Here is a 17,455-nt window from a genome sequence, read left to right on the forward strand (position 1 = left end):
GTCGCGGCTGAAAAGTGAGCGTTAGACCCTTTTTTGACTGACTCCAAATACCGGCGGTAGCCTAAAACCAGCGTTAGGAGCCTCTAATACTGGTTTTCACGGCTACCACCATACTCCAAATCTAGGCCTAAGATTCCTTATAATCTAATTTATAGGTGATTAACTTTTATCATTGACCAGAGAAATTTGCATGCATTTTCAATTTCCAACTAACTCAGTTAATCATGGTTACAGTTAATTAATTTCTAAGCCAACCATGATGATAATCGAGAAAAATGAAAATTAAAACAAAACAAAACAAAACAAGAAAGAGAGAGAAAAAGAGGGAAAAAAAACAAACAAAAAAAAAAAACCAAGAACTCTCCTATCTCCCCCCCCAACCCCAGTCCCCCCTCACCAAACATCCAATAAAACCAGATCAGAGTTTCTGAATGGATAGATTAAATGATCTATTTCAGAAGATGGGAACATCCTAATAAATTTAGCCCATTTACTGAAAAAAGCTATTATTTCTCGTTCTAAAGATAGGTCCGTTGCTTTTTGTTCAATTAAACATTGTTTTTTAAGATAATTCCTGAGCTCAGTAATTGTAGGGCCAAACCTATCCTTCCAATTTTTAAAGATTAAATTTCTATCTGCTAAAATAGTTAAGTTTACTATTTTGGAATCAGTGAAGTCCTTCATGGGTAGCGAAAGTTTGATATGAGTAATCTTCATCACTTTAAGTAGCAAATATTCTACTTTACACCAGAATTGTCTAAGTCTAGGGCAACTCCATATCATGTGGATTAAATCTGCTGCCGGCAAACTACATTTTGGGCATTTATTAAAGTTTAGATTATACCATCTGTAGCCTCTATTGGGAGTGAAATAGGTTTGATATAATAGCTTTATATGGGACTCTCTCCAAGTCTCTGCAATTGTAGCATCATTTAATAATCTTATAGATTTAGCCACATGTATATCACTCTCTATATTGATATTACTGAGAGTTGCCCATTTATGAGCTATCCTCTCTAAGTTCGCATTTCCTTTATATGAAACCATAAGAGTGTACCAGGGTGATATAGAAAAAAGTCCTGCCCTGGTCAGAGCTATCCAATTTTCCAATCTTCCCCAGGACCATTTCCAAGGGAACTTATTTACTAGTTGTGAAGTGTAATGTCTGGCTTGGAGATAAGTAAAAAAATCCTGATTACTCAGGTTAAATTTGTGTTTCAATTCCTCGAATGATTTAATATTACCTGTCTCTGGATTGAGAAATTGTGAAACCAATTGTAATCCCTGATTATGCCAATATCGCAGTTTTACCGATTGAGATCCCTCCTGGATTTCGGAATTCCCTAAGAAAATTTGAAATCTGGGTATGTTGGTATCTACTTCAAGATGTATGGCTATTTTTCTCCAGGCAACAATTATCATATGTATAGTTTTAAATTTTTTCACTTGCTTAGGAATCGAATGAAGTGGAATGTGAAGCATAGATGTAGGCAGCAAGGGGTATATCATGCTGGCTTCAAGATCATAATCTGAAAAATGATTTGATCCCGCGATCCAATCTGCTGCAACTCTCCCTAGGAACGTTAAATTATAAAGAAATATATTGGGCAATGCCAGACCCGCCAACTGTCTAGGTAGATATAATCTTTGCAAGGATATTCTAGGTTTTTTTAATTGCCATATAAATTTACGCAGTGCAGTGTTAAATTTCTTAAAGTCATATGATTGTAATCTAATAGGAATGTTTTGAAGTATGTAGCACATGCAATTTTAAACAACTCTTTATATTTAAATCTATTATAAAAAATGTTGTTCTCTTAGTATCGTTTATTGAAAAGCATGGACATATGCTTAGGAGCCAGCCCATTTGTGGAGCACTAAATGGCAGCAGTTTTTCAAGAATGTTATCCATTTGTAAGAGGACTAGATGGCAGCCCTATTTCCTGCTTTGAAATGCTCCAAATGCTCTTCAACACAGAATATAATGGAAATGACGCAAATTTGTAATTTGGAAACTTTTTTTTAAAATGCTACACTTTATTGTTTTACCTAAATTCTTACTTCCATGTCCCTTTAAGAACGAGTTATCCCAAACTCAAGTTTCTCTTAAGTTTTGAACCTGAGACCTTTTTGGTAAAGTGAACATCTTGCCATTTTTATCTAAAATCTTTAGTTGTGTGTAGTAAAACAACTTAAAGGGTCATGATACACAAATGTGAAACACTTGAAAGTGATGCAGCATAGCTGTAAAATGCTGACTAGAAAATATCACCTGAACATCTCTATGTAAAAAAGAAAGATATTTTACCTCAAAATGTCCTAAGTATTCAAACCCCATTGTTAAGGACTTTAAGCAGCAAATTAGTATATTTGTCCCGGGACAGGCAAGGGAGTGAGCTTTGTGCACACTCATGTTATTTCCCTATTCAGTTTAAGGAAGCTTACTATGAAATCTCATGAGAGTTAAGTGAAATCTCATGAGATCACAGTAAAAGAGTTCATGACCTCAGCACTGTTGATGCTGATTGGCTGCTGTTCATTTCTTCATTATTATTTTTTTTACCTGCAGCTGGACAGCAGTTGAAGTATAACTTTATACACAGCACTTACTCTGGTGAGCTGAGGAAATTGTGAGGTAAAATATCTTCCTTATCTTCCTTTTTTACATAGAGATTATCAGGTGATATTTTCCTGTCAGCTTTTTACAGTTATACAGCATCAGTTTCAAGTGATTTAGCATATAAGTATTATGTTCCTTTAACAATATAATTATATTATTAGTTATTTTGTCCTTTTTTCATGAAATTTAGCTCTGAAAATTGAGTATTTTCTCATTCTCAAAACATGAAATGCATCCTGCTAAATATCAGTATACAGCTAAAACGTTGGGGCTTTTTTAGGAGTCTGAAAATCAGCACAAAGTTATTTAAAAATAAGCAAAACTATACATTGTTACAAAAACACTCCCAGATGGGCTGAATAAATGAATCATCTACAAAACATTTAAGCAAAAATAAATCAAGTTTACAATGTTCGTTTAAATGACCACGTAATATAAGCACATAATAACAATATAATGCAATAGCACTTACTTTTAAAAGAGCAGGAGATTTTTTTCTGTCAAATGTTACTTAAGTTTGCAGGCCCCCAGTATCACATGATAGTCATCACCCAATAACAGACTGTGAACTCTTGCACATGCTCAGTGGTAGCTTGTGCCTCAGAAAGTGTGCATATAAAAAGATTGTGCACAATCTAATAATGAAAGTAAATTAGAAAGTCTCGTAAAAATGCATGTTCTATCTGAATTATAAAAGTTTAATTTAAACTTTACTGTCTTTTTTAGCTTAAAATGTAAATGAGTAGTAAAAAATGTGTGTGTGTGTGTGGGGGGGGGTGGTATTGCACCAAAACAAACAGGAGTGTATTCCAGCATTCTACACAGCAATTCAGATTATTATAGCCTTGGTGACTAAATAATCTAGATTTTATTACTATCGTCTTCTTAAGGCCATTTGTCTAAAAAGCTCCCTCAATCTCGTTATTCGAGCCTTTGGGACGCCAATTTGGTTCTCTCTTTTCTTAGAGATTGGCCCAATAACTCTATTCTTTCCCTTAAGCAGTTATCCGCTAAATTGACCATGTTGCTTTGCTTGATTTCTTTTCGTCGGGTCTCTGACATCAGGGCCTTGGATGTTCATTCCATCTATTTTTCCCCTGAGGGAATTTCCTTTTCCATTTCCCGCAGGACTAAGTCTCCTCGAAATCTTTGTTTTATCCTTATTTTCCAACAGATCCCAAAATATGTGTGGCTCTTTGTCCAGGACTGAAGGCCTTTGTGGATCTATGTCGGGCCCTCTCCTGATTTATTTTGTTCCTCCTCATCGTCCTGTCTCTTCCCCTACTTTGGCGAGATGGGTTCGATGGCTCATATCGGAGGTGGGAGTCTTCACCTCTTTTGGGGCCCACTCTGTCAGAGGGGCGGCGGCTTCCAGAGCTTTTCTGTCCGGTTGCAATCTTCAGGATTTATTGTCAGCAGCAGATTGGTCTTCTGCCTCCACTTTTTCTTACTTGTATTTCAAGCCAGTTTCTCACGCATTACAGTCTGTCCTTTCTGGGCGTTAAAAATGCATAAAATATGAAGCCTCCTGTCTTGCCATAAAATTCGGATTATTATAGCCTTGGTGACTAAATAATCTAGATTTTATTAAAGACAGGAGGTGATTATTTTCCCTCCTCTTCCCATCCCATAACAAAAAAAAACAAAAAAAACCTCAGGTTTTTTCCCTCTTGGTAGCAGTGTTACCCCTATCTTTGTTTATTTTCAGTGTAAAAGACCTTCTACCTTCCACTTTGTCACAATCGTCAGACAGATCTGTGATGGATTCTTGGAGGCCTATTTATCAAAGGTCTGTCGTATCCGGTCCGACAGACATCGCTGAATGCGGAGAGCAATATGCTCTCCGTATTCAGCATTGCACCAGCAGCTCTTGTGAACTGCTGGTGCAACGCCGCCCCCTGCAGACTCGCAGCCAATCGGCCGCCAGTAGGGGGTGTCAATCAACCCGATCGTACTCGATCGGGTTGAATTGTGGCAATCTCTGTCCGCCTCATCAGAGCAGGCGCACATGTTACGGAGCAGCAGTCTTTAGACCGCTGCTCCATAACTTGTATTTCTGGCGAGTCTGAAGACTCGCCAGAAACACGGGCCCTCAAGCTCCATTCGGAGCTTGATGAATGGGCTTCTTTGTGCCCATTTCCTGTTTATGTTGAGAACTTTCTTCTGTTCGGCAGCGAGAAGAGGAAGCTATTCCCTGTTGCTGATGGATTATATTATCTGCTCGTAGCTGATTGGTTGTTTTTGTTTCAATGTTACTTCTTCTTTGCTGCTGTTTTGGAAGTCAGTAAAGATTAATGCATAAAATATGAAGCCTCCTGTCTTGCCATAAAATTGGTTAGCTCAAAGCATATAAAGGACCAGTAAATACAGTAGATTTGCAAAATCAACAAATACATGATAACAAGACAATGCAATAGCACTAAGGGGGCTACTTATCAAGCCGTCTACTTTTCTGGCTTCGCCGGCCCAATACGTCCGCCTAAGCTCGCCTACCTTCGCCGCCGCGGACCTTGAATACGTTCGCCTAAGTTATCAAATAAAGCTGTCAAAAAGCCGCGGGGCGATGAGCAGCGGACTGTGACAGTTATCACTCATCCGATCTCGCTGCCCTTCGGCTTTTTCCCAGCTTTATTGCTAGCCTGTCACTAAGCACTCACACTAAACTACACTGTTCTACCCCCTATACCGGCGCCCCCGGAGGCCCCCGCAACTAAATAAAGTTACTAACCCCTAAACCGCCGCTCCTAGACCCCGCCGCAAGTCTTATAAATGTATTAACCCCTAAACCGCCGCTCCCGGACACCGCTGCCACCTACATTATACCTAGTAACCCCTATCCTGCCCCCCTATACCGTCGCCCTCTATTATAAAATTATTAACCCCTATCCTGCTGATCCCGCACCTCTCCGCAACTAAATAAATAGTTTAACCCCTAAACCGCCGCTCCATGAACCCGCCGCAACCTATAATAAATTTATTAACCCCTATCCTGCCCCCCACTACGCCGCCGCCACTGTAATAAAATGATTAACCCCTAAACCTAAGTCTAACCCTAACCATAACGCCCCCCTAACTTAAATATTAATTAAATAAATCTAAATAAATTAACTCTTATTAACTAAATGAATCCTATTTAAAACTAAATACTTACCTTTAAAATAAACCCTAATATAGCTACAATATAAATAATAATTATATTCTAGCTATCTTAGGATTTATTTTTATTTTACAGGTACCTTTCAATTTATTTTAACCATGTACAATAACTATTAAATAGTTATTAACTATTTAATAGCTTACCTAGCTAAAATAAAGAGAAATGTACCTGTGAAATAAATCCTAACCTAAGTTACAATTACACCTAACACTACACTATACTTTAATAAATTATTCCTATTTAAAAATAAATACTTACCTGTAAAATAAACCCTAAGATAGCTACAATGTAATTAATAATTATATTCTAGCTATCTTAGGATTTATATTTATTTTACAGGTAACTTTGTATTTATTTTAGCTAGTTAGAATAGTTATTAAATAGTTATTAACTATTTAATAACTACCTAGCTAAAAGAAATACAAAATTACCTGTAAAATAAATCCTAACTTAAGTTACAATTAAACCTAATACTACACTATCATTAAATTAACTAAATAAACTACCTACAAAGAACTACAATGAAATACAATTACATAAACTAACTAAAGTACAAAAAATAAAAAAAGCTAAGTTACAAAAAATAAAAAATTAAGTTACAAACATGTTAAAAATATTACAACAATTTTAAGCTACTTACACCTAATCTAAGCCCCCTAATAAAATAACAAACCCCCCCAAAATAAAAAAAATCCCTACCCTATTCTAAATTACATAAATTTCAAAGCTCTTTTACCTTACCAGCCCTTAAAAGGGCCATTTGTGGGGGCATGCCCCAAAAAGTTCAGCTCTTTTGCCTGTAAAATAAAAATACAACCCCCCCCCCAACATTAAAACCCACCACCCACATACCCCTAATCTAACCCAAACCCCCCTTACAAAAACCTAACACTAATCCCCTGAAGATCATCCTACCTTGAGTCGTCTTCACTCAGCCGAGCCACCGATGGAACTGAAGAGGACATCCGGAGCGGAAGAAGTTAATCCTCCAAGCGGCGCTGAAGAAATCTTCCATCCGATGAAGTCATCATCCAGGCGGCGCTGAAGAAGTCTTCGATCCGGCCGATGTCATCTTCAAAGAGGCGCTGAAGAGGTCTTCTATCCGGGCGAAGTCATCTTCCAAGCCGGGTCTTCAATCTTCCTTCCGCCGACGCGGAACCACCTTCTTCACCGACGGACTACGACGAATGACGGCTCCTTTAAGGGACGTCATCCAAGATGGCGTCCCCTCAATTCCGATTGGCTGATAGGATTCTATCAGCCAATCGGAATTAAGGTAGGAAAATCTGATTGGCTGATGGAATCAGCCAATCAGATTGAGCTCGCATTCTATTGGCTGTTCCGATCAGCCAATAGAATGCGAGCTCAATCTGATTGGCTGATTGGATCAGCCAATCGGATTGAACTTGAATCTGATTGGCTGATTCCATCAGCCAATCAGATTTTCCTACCTTAATTCCGATTGGCTGATAGAATCCTATCAGCCAATCGGAATTGAGGGGACGCCATCTTGGATGACGTCCCTTAAAGGAGCCGTCATTCGTCGTAGTCCATCGGTGAAGAAGGTGGTTCCGCGTCGGCGGAAGGAAGATTGAAGACCCGGCTTGGAAGATGACTTCGCCCGGATAGAAGACCTCTTCAGCGCCTCTTTGAAGATGACATCGGCCGGATCGAAGACTTCTTCAGCGCCGCCTGGATGATGACTTCATCGGATGGAAGATTTCTTCAGCGCCGCTTGGAGGATTAACTTCTTCCGCTCCGGATGTCCTCTTCAGTTCCATCGGTGGCTCGGCTGAGTGAAGACGACTCAAGGTAGGATGATCTTCAGGGGATTAGTGTTAGGTTTTTGTAAGGGGGGTTTGGGTTAGATTAGGGGTATGTGGGTGGTGGGTTTTAATGTTGGGGGGGGGGTTGTATTTTTATTTTACAGGCAAAAGAGCTGAACTTTTTGGGGCATGCCCCCACAAATGGCCCTTTTAAGGGCTGGTAAGGTAAAAGAGCTTTGAAATTTATGTAATTTAGAATAGGGTAGGGATTTTTTTTTATTTTGGGGGGGTTTGTTATTTTATTAGGGGGCTTAGATTAGGTGTAAGTAGCTTAAAATTGTTGTAATATTTTTAACATGTTTGTAACTTAATTTTTTATTTTTTGTAACTTAGCTTTTTTTATTTTTTGTACTTTAGTTAGTTTATGTAATTGTATTTCATTGTAGTTCTTTGTAGGTAGTTTATTTAGTTAATTTAATGATAGTGTAGTATTAGGTTTAATTGTAACTTAAGTTAGGATTTATTTTACAGGTAATTTTGTATTTCTTTTAGCTAGGTAGTTATTAAATAGTTAATAACTATTTAATAACTATTCTAACTAGCTAAAATAAATACAAAGTTACCTGTAAAATAAATATAAATCCTAAGATAGCTAGAATATAATTATTAATTACATTGTAGCTATCTTAGGGTTTATTTTACAGGTAAGTATTTATTTTTAAATAGGAATAATTTATTAAAGTATAGTGTAGTGTTAGGTGTAATTGTAACTTAGGTTAGGATTTATTTCACAGGTACATTTCTCTTTATTTTAGCTAGGTAAGCTATTAAATAGTTAATAACTATTTAATAGCTATTGTACATGGTTAAAATAAATTGAAAGGTACCTGTAAAATAAAAATAAATCCTAAGATAGCTAGAATATAATTATTATTTATATTGTAGCTATATTAGGGTTTATTTTAAAGGTAAGTATTTAGTTTTAAATAGGATTCATTTAGTTAATAAGAGTTAATTTATTTAGATTTATTTAATTAATATTTAAGTTAGGGGGCGTTAGGGTTAGGGTTAGGTTTAGGGGTTAATCATTTTATTACAGTGGCGGCGGCGTAGTGGGGGGCAGGATAGGGGTTAATAAATTTATTATAGGTGGCGACGGTGTAGGGGGGGCAGATTAGGGGTTAATAAATGTATTATAGGTGGCGACGGTGTAGGGGGGGCAGGATAGGGGTTAATACATTTAATATAGGTTGCGGCGGGTTCAGGGAGCGGCGGGTTAGGGGTTAATACATGTATTATAGTTGCGGTGGGCTCCGGGAGCGGCGGTTTAGGGGTTAATATGTATAGAGTAGCTTGCGGTGGGCTCCGGGAGCGGCGGTTTAGGGGGTAATAACTTTATTTAGTTGCGGCGGTGTAGGGGGGGTCAGATTAGTGGTGTTTAGACTCGGGGTACATGTTAGGGTGTTAGGTGTAGACAGCTCCCATAGAAATCAATGGGATGTCTGTCAGCAGCGAACTTGTACTTTCGCTATGGTCAGACTCCCATTGATTCCTATGGGATCCGCCGCCTCCAGGCTGGCGCTTTGAAAACCAGGTACGCTGGGCCGTAAAAGTGCCGAGCGTACCTGCTAGTTTTTTGATAGCTAGCAAAAGTAGTGAGAATGTGCCGCACTTGTGTGCGGAACATCTGGAGTGACGTAAGAATCGATCTGTGTCGGACTGAGTCCGGCGGATCGAAGCTGACGTCACAAAATTCTACTTTTGCCGGTCTCGAGCCTTTGATAACTAAGGCGTATCAGCCTCACCACAAATACGCTGCGGAATACGCAGCGTATTTGAGGTTGACGGCTTGATAACTACCCCCCTTAGTCTGAACTTCAAATCAGTAGTAGATTTTTTTCTTTCATGTAATTTGCAAGAGTCCATGAGCTAGTGACATATGGGATAAACAATCCTACCAGGAGGGGCAAAGTTTCCCAAATTCAAAATGCCTATAAATACACCCCTCACCACACCCACAATTCAGTTTTACAAACTTTGCCTCCTATGGAGGTGGTGAAGTAAGTTTGTGCTAAGATTTCTACATTGATATGCGCTTCTCAGCATTGTTGAAGCCTGATTCCTCTCAGAGTACAGCGAATGTCAGAGGGACGTGAAGGGAGTATCACTTATTGAATACGATGATTTCCCTAACGGGGGTCTATTTCATAGGTTCTCTGTTATCGGTCGTCTGTCATCTCCTACCTCCTTTTTCAGATTGATGATATACTTTCAATTTACCATTACCTCTACTGATAACTGTTTCAGTACTGGTTTGGCTATCTGCTATATGTGGATGGGTGTCTTTTGGTAAGTATGTTTTTTATTACTTAAGACACCTCAGCTATGGTTTGGCACTTTATGCATTTATATAAAGTTCTAAATATATGTATTGTACTTATATTTGCCATGAGTCAGGTTCATGAATTTCCTTCTGCAGACTGTCAGTTTCATATTTGGGGAATATAAACATTTTTAAAAAAAAAATGTATTTCTTACCTGTGGTTTAGTCTTTTTTCAATTGACTACTTCTTGCAAATTGCGGGCGGTATTAGGCCCGCGGGTGCGTCAAATGCTAGACTTTATTGCGTCATTCTTGGCTCGAAAATATTTTTGGCACGAAAAAATAAGTCTATGACGCAACTTTGTCATTTCCAGCGTCGAGACCTTTCACACAGTTGTGTCATTAGTGACGTGAGTGTGTCATTTCCGGTTATTGTGCGTCATACTTGGCGCCAAACTTTTTCATTATTTCAATACCCCATTGATGTTTGCCTCTTGCCTTTTTCTCTATCAGAGGGCTATGCTATTTTCATTTTTTTCCCATTCCTGAAACTGTCATATAAGGAAATAGATAATTTTGCTTTATATGTTGTTTTTTCTCTTACATTTTGCAAGATGTCTCAATCTGATCCTGCCTCGGAAGTTTCTGCTGGAACATTGTTGCCTGACATTGGTTCTACCAAAGCTAAGTGCATTTGTTGTAAAATTGTAGAAATTATTTTGCTGAATGTCATTTGTAATAGTTGTCATGATAAACTTTTACATGCAGATAGTGTATCCATCAGTAATAGTACATTGCCAGTTGCAGTTCCTTCAACTTCTAATGTGCATGATATACCTGTAAATTTTAAAGAATTTGTTTCTGATTCTATCCTGAAGGCTTTGTCTGCACTTCCACCTTCTAATAAACGTAAAAGGTTGTTTAAAACTTCTCATTTAGTTGATGAAATTTCAAATGGCCAACAATATAATAATTTATCCTCTTCTGATGAGGATCCTTCCTCAGACATTGACACTGACAAATCTTATTTATTTAAAATAGAGTATATGCGTTATTTATTAAAAGAAGTGTTAATTACTTTGGATATTGAGGTAACCAGTCCTATTGACATTCAGTCTAATAAACATTTAAATGCTGTTTTTAAACCTCCTGTGGTTTCTCCAGGGGTTTTTCCTATTCCTGAGGCTATTTCTGATATGATTTCTAAGGAATGGAATAAGCCAGGTGCTTCTTTTATTCCTTCTTCAAGGTTTAAAAAATTGTATCCTTTACCAGCAAAATCTATAGAGTTTTGGGAAAAAATCCCCAAAGTTGATGGGGCTATTTCTACTCTTGCTAAACGTACCACTATTCCTATGGAAGATAGTACTTCCTTTAAGGATCCTTTAGATAGGAAGCTTGAATCTTATCTAAGGAAGGCCTATTTATATTCAGGTCATCTTCTCAGACCTGCAATTTCTTTGGCTGATGTTGCGGCTGCATCAACTTTCTGGTTGGAGAATTTAGCACAACAGGAATTGGATTCTTACTTATCTAGCATTATTTGCTTACTGCAATATGCTAATCATTTTATTTGTTATGCCATTTTTGATATTATCAAAATTGATGTTATATCCATGTCTTTAGCTATATTAGCTAGAAGAGCTTTGTGGCTTAAATCTTGGAATGCTGATATGACTTCTAAATCTAGATTACTATCTCTTTCTTTCCAAGATAATAATTTATTTGGCTCTCAGTTGGATTTTATTATTTCAACTGTCACTGGGGGAAAGGGAGTTTTTCTGCCTCAGGATAAAAAACCTAAGGGTAAATCTAAGGCTTCTAACCATTTTCGTTCCTTTCGTCAGAATAAGGAACACAAACTCAATCCTCCCCCCAAGGAATCTGCTTCCAATTGGAAGCCTTCCTCAAATTGGAATAAATCCAAGCCATTTAGGAAACCAAAGTCAGCCCCTAAGTCCGCATGAAGGTGCGGCCCTCATTACAGCTCAGCTGATAGGGGGCAGATTAAGGTTTTTCAAGGATATTTGGATAAAATCTGTCCAAAATCAATGGATTCAGAGCATTATCTCTCAAATAGGATTCAGAGTAAGACCTCCTGTGAGAAGATTTTTTCTCTCACATATCCCAGCAAATCCAGTAAAAGCTCAGGCTTTCCTGAAGTGTGTTTCAGACCTGGAGTCTTCAGGGGTAATCATGCCAGTTCCTCTTCAGGAACAAGGTCTGGGGTTTTATTCAAATCTATTCATTGTTCCAAAGAAGGAAAATTTATTCAGACTAGTTCTGGATCTGAAAATTTTGAATCGTTATGTAAGAGTACCAACTTTCAAGATGGTGACTATAAGGACTATTCTGCCTTTTGTTCAGCAAGGACATTATAAATCCACAAAAGACTTGCAGGATGCATACCTTCATATTCCGATTCATCCAGAACATTATCAGTTTCTGAGATTCTCTTTTCTAAACAAGCGTTACCAATTTATTGCTCTTCCATTTGGCCTAGCAACAGCTCCAAGAATCTTTTCAAAGGTTCTGGGTGCCCTACTCTCTGTAATCAGAGAACAGGGTATTGCGGTGTTTCCTTATTTGGACGATATCTTGGTACTAGCTCAGTCTTTACGTACTGCAGAATCTCACACAAATCAACTAGTGTTGTTTCTTCGGAAACATGGTTGAAGGATCAATTTACCAAAAAGTTTCTTGATTCCTCAGACAAGGGTTACCTTTTTAGGCTTCCAGATAGATTCAGTGTCCATGACTCTGTCTCTAACAAACAAGAGATGTTTAAAATTGGTTGCAGCCTGCTGGCACCTTCAGTCTCAGTCATTCCCTTCAGTGGCTATGTGCATGGAAGTTTTAGGTCTCATGACTGCAGCATCAGACGCGATCCCCTTTGCTCATTTTCACATGAGACCTCTTCAGCTTTGTATGCTGAATATATGGTGCAGGGATTATACAAAGATATCACAATTAATATCCTTAAATCCCAATGTACGACACTTTCTGACATGGTGGATAGATCACCATCGTTTTGTTCAAGGGGCTTCTTTTGTTCGGCCAACCTGGACTGTGATCACAACAGATGCGAGTCTTTCAGGTTGGGGAGCTGTTTGGGGATCTCTGACAGCACAAGGGGTTTGGAAATCTCAAGAGGCGAGATTACCAATAAATATTTTAGAACTCCATGCAATTCTCAGAGCTCTTCAGTTTTGGCCTCTGTTAAAGAGAGAACCATTCATTTGTTTTCAGACAGACAATATCACAACAGTGGCATATGTCAATCATCAGGGTGGGACTCACAGTCCCCAAGCTATGAAAGAAGTATCTCGGAAACAGAAAGATTGCTATACTACTTGATATACACTGTTTTGTACAGGCTTTAGTTCGTATTAAGCCTGTTATTAAATCAATTTCTCCTCCTTGGAGTCTTAATTTGGTTCTGAAGGCTTTACAGGCTCCTCCATTTGAACCTATGCATTCTTTGGACATTAAACTACTTTCTTGGAAAGTGTTGTTCCTTTTGGCCATCTCTTCTGCTAGAAGAGTTTCTGAGTTATCTGCTCTTTCTTGGGAGTCTCCTTTTCTGATTTTTCATCAGGATAAGGCAGTTTTGCGGACTTCTTTTCAATTTTTACCTAAGGTTGTGAATTCTAACAACATTAATAGAGAAATTGTTGTCCTTTCCTTGTGTCCTAATCCTAAGAATTCTTTGGAAACATCCTTACATTCTTTGGATGTGGTAAGAGCTTTGAAATATTATGTGGAAGCTTCTAAAGATTTCAGGAAGACTTCCAGTCTATTTATTTTATTTTCTGGTCCTAGGAACGGTCAGAAGGCTTCTGCTATTTCATTGGCTTCTTGGTTAAAACTTTTGATTCATCAAGCTTATTCGGAGTTGGGTCAGGCCCCGCCTCAGAGAATTGCAGCTCATTCTACTAGATCGGTCTCCACTTCGTGGGCTTTTAAGAATGAAGCTTCAGTTGATCAGATTTGCAAAGTGGCAACTTGGTCCTCTTTGCATACATTTACTAAATTCTACCGTTTTGATGTATTTGCTTCCTCGGAAGCAGTTTTTGGTACAAATGTTCTTCAGACAGCTGTTTCAGTTTGATTCTTCTGCTTTTGATTTAAGTTTTTTCTTTCAAAAATGAAAATAAACTTATTTTTTTGGGTTGTGGACTAATTTTTTCAGCGGAATATGGCTGTTTTTATTTTATTCCCTCCCTCTCTAGTGACTCTTGAGTGGAGATCCACATCGTGGGTATTGCTATCCCATATGTCACTAGCTCATGGACTCTTTCCAATTACATGAAAGAAAACATAATTTATGTAAGAACTTACCTGATAAATTAATTTCTTTCATATTGGCAAGAGTCCATGAGGCCCACCCTTTTAATGGTGGTTATGATTTTTTGTATAAAGCACAATTATTTCCAAATTTCCTTTGTTGATGCTTTTTACTCCTTTCTTTATCACCCACTGCTTGGCTATTCGTTAAACTGAATTGTGGGTGTGGTGAGGGGTGTATTTATAGGCATTTTGAGGTTTGGGAAACTTTGCCCCTCCTGGTAGGATTGTATATCCCATATGTCTTGAACAAAACACTGGTTGGGATTTTATGCGCTCATGTACTGAAACAAATATTTTTATAAAAAAATTAAATAATTGTTGCCAACGTTATGTTATTTGTTATCTATTGTCACCACTATGATGGTATATGAGTTACTTGTCCGATAGTTAGAAAGACCTTAAAAGTATTTAAAAGCTATCTAGATTATAAAAATTAAAATACAATGAATAAAACTGAATAAAACATGAATAAAAGATAATATGTTAAAAAATGCAAATATTCCCTGATTCTAAAATAAGAATTGATGATGGCTATAGTAATAAAACTACTCAAAACCCCCTTATTCCTAAAAGAGATATGTGTTTAAACCATCTATGATTTAAATACACGCAAAAAAAGTCCATATATATAATAGCAGCCAATGGATGTGAGATTTGATACTCTTGGATTGTACTGGGACTTGAGATAATTGGCCTTTTACAGTTCTATGAAACAGTACCTTGGGTGTTAATGGCAGAAGATATTTCTAGATTCCGTGAATATTCCTGAATTTATAGGAGATAATGTTCAATTGAACCATAGAAGAGCAAATGTATTTTGATTGCAGTGCCACTGTAGTGCCGCCTGGTCACAGCCAGCAATCCCACTGGTCCCGGCTCAGATATGGTTACATGAAATGAAAGAAAAGACAGGCGCACAAGGCACAATTCAAGTGTAGGGTTTTATTATACTAGTGAAACACACGGTTAAAAACACTTACTAGATAAAAGTTAAAAGTCAGCATTGAGAGCATATGCTCATTAGGATTATCGCAGCTCCTGCAGCACCAGGGAGATAGTTGGTCCTTCTCCTCTCCGTTTACAACAAGACTAAGTGGGCGGCGGTGTTCCGGATCCTGTCACCCCAGTCCTAGTAACGCTAGTGCTAAACAGTACTCTTTAACTGCTTTGCTGCAAAGTCTTTTGTTCGGATGCCTGACGCGTTTCCCCCGACTCCGATCGGGCTTTATCAAAGGCTGAATGAATTAAACTTGGCGCCTGTTTGTTTTAAAGGTATGTCCGCCAATCAGATAAGAGGTGTGCGCTTTCTAGCCAATCATCACTAGAGGGTGTGAGCGCATATGTAAAGTCCCAGATTTAAGTTGATAGCTTGTATCTATTCCTAAAATAGCGTACAATAACAGTGTTTTTTACACATAATTTCGTGCAGCGAGCACGTAAGGTAAACAAAATATATGTACAAAGATGCTTCTGAAAACAAGTGAAAACAATATAATACATAACGTTCTCTCTTATTACAAACAAAATATATGTAATCAATAGACAGCAGATATACATTGTACATCTGCTGTCTATTGATTACATATATTTTGTTTGTAATAAGAGAGAACGTTATGTATTATATTGTTTTCACTTGTTTTCAGAAGCATCTTTGTACATATATTTTGTTTACCTTACGTGCTCGCTGCACGAAATTATGTGTAAAAAACACTGTTATTGTACGCTATTTTAGGAATAGATACAAGCTATCAACTTAAATCTGGGACTTTACATATGCGCTCACACCCTCTAGTGATGATTGGCTAGAAAGCGCACACCTCTTATTTGATTGGCGGACATACCTTTAAAACAAACAGGCGCCAAGTTTAATTCATTCAGCCTTTGATAAAGCCCGACCGGAGTCGGGGGAAACGCGTCAGGCATCCGAACAAAAGACTTTGCAGGAAAGCAGTTAAAGAGTACTGTTTAGCACTAGCGTTACTAGGACTGGGGTGACAGGATCCGGAACACCGCCGCCCACTTAGTCTTGTTGTAAACGGAGAGGAGAAGGACCAACTATCTCCCTGGTGCTGCAGGAGCTGCGATAATCCTAATGAGCATATGCTCTCAATGCTGACTTTTAACTTTTATCTAGTAAGTGTTTTTAACCGTGTGTTTCACTAGTATAATAAAACCCTACACTTGAATTGTGCCTTGTGCGCCTGTCTTTTCTATCATTTCATATCCCATATGTCACTAGCTCATGGACTCTTGCCAATATGAAAGAAATGAATTTATCAGGTAAGTTCTTACATAAATTATGTTTTTTTCTGACAAATTTCAAATTTATGTCTAGTTCCACTCCACCTGTATCATGTGACAGCAATCAGCCAATCACAAATGCATGTACGTATATTCTGTGAATTCTTGCACATGCTCAGTAGGAGCTGGTGACTCAAAAAAAAGTGTAAATATAAAAATACTGTGCACATTTTGTTAATGGAAGTAAATTGGAAAGTTGTTTAAAATTGTGTGTGCTATCTGAATCATGAAAGAATAATTTTGCATGGGTGTCCCTTTAATCTGTCCCTAACTGAACACAACAGAGCAGACCTCTGTCTTGCAAAATGACAGTATTTTATAGTTTCAAACATTTCTTTTGCAATATTCTGTGTAATTACTGATTTATGATTAATGCCCCTTTAAGTCAGCTGGTTGGTTGTTCTTTTCTTAGAACAGTTCCAGCCTCAACAAGCATCTTTGCAATTCAATCACTGTCCTCTCATTTTCCCTGTGCTATAAAACATGGCTCTCCATTAATATTATTTATAGCTCACACTTGGAGATTTATGTTTCCTTTTTATTCCAATGTATTTTATGAGCCAAAAGGAGAAACCAATCACATGTGACTAAATAGGTTACAGGTTGGAAGCCTATATGAAATATTTGCTTAGTGGCATATACATGTAATGCCAATCATAACAGTGGGTAATACTCTTAATTTGGCATAAAAGACAAAATATTTCAAGATTATTAAAGGGAAATTAAATCCAAAATTGAATTCCCTATAAAAAGGGTTTATTTCTGCATAGTAAAAAAACCAATCTTTGCAATGTGCCCTTACAATTAATTTCCCCTATATTCATGTAATTTAGCTCTCTATAGGTTCAGCGTAAAATGTACAAGTGCTGTTCTCATTTGATGACATGAATAATGTACCCTGTCTCTGTTATTTATCTGTCCACGCCTGGAGTCATGTT

Source organism: Bombina bombina, chromosome 8 (assembly GCF_027579735.1).
Source record: "Bombina bombina isolate aBomBom1 chromosome 8, aBomBom1.pri, whole genome shotgun sequence".
Classification (NCBI taxonomy): domain Eukaryota; kingdom Metazoa; phylum Chordata; class Amphibia; order Anura; family Bombinatoridae; genus Bombina; species Bombina bombina.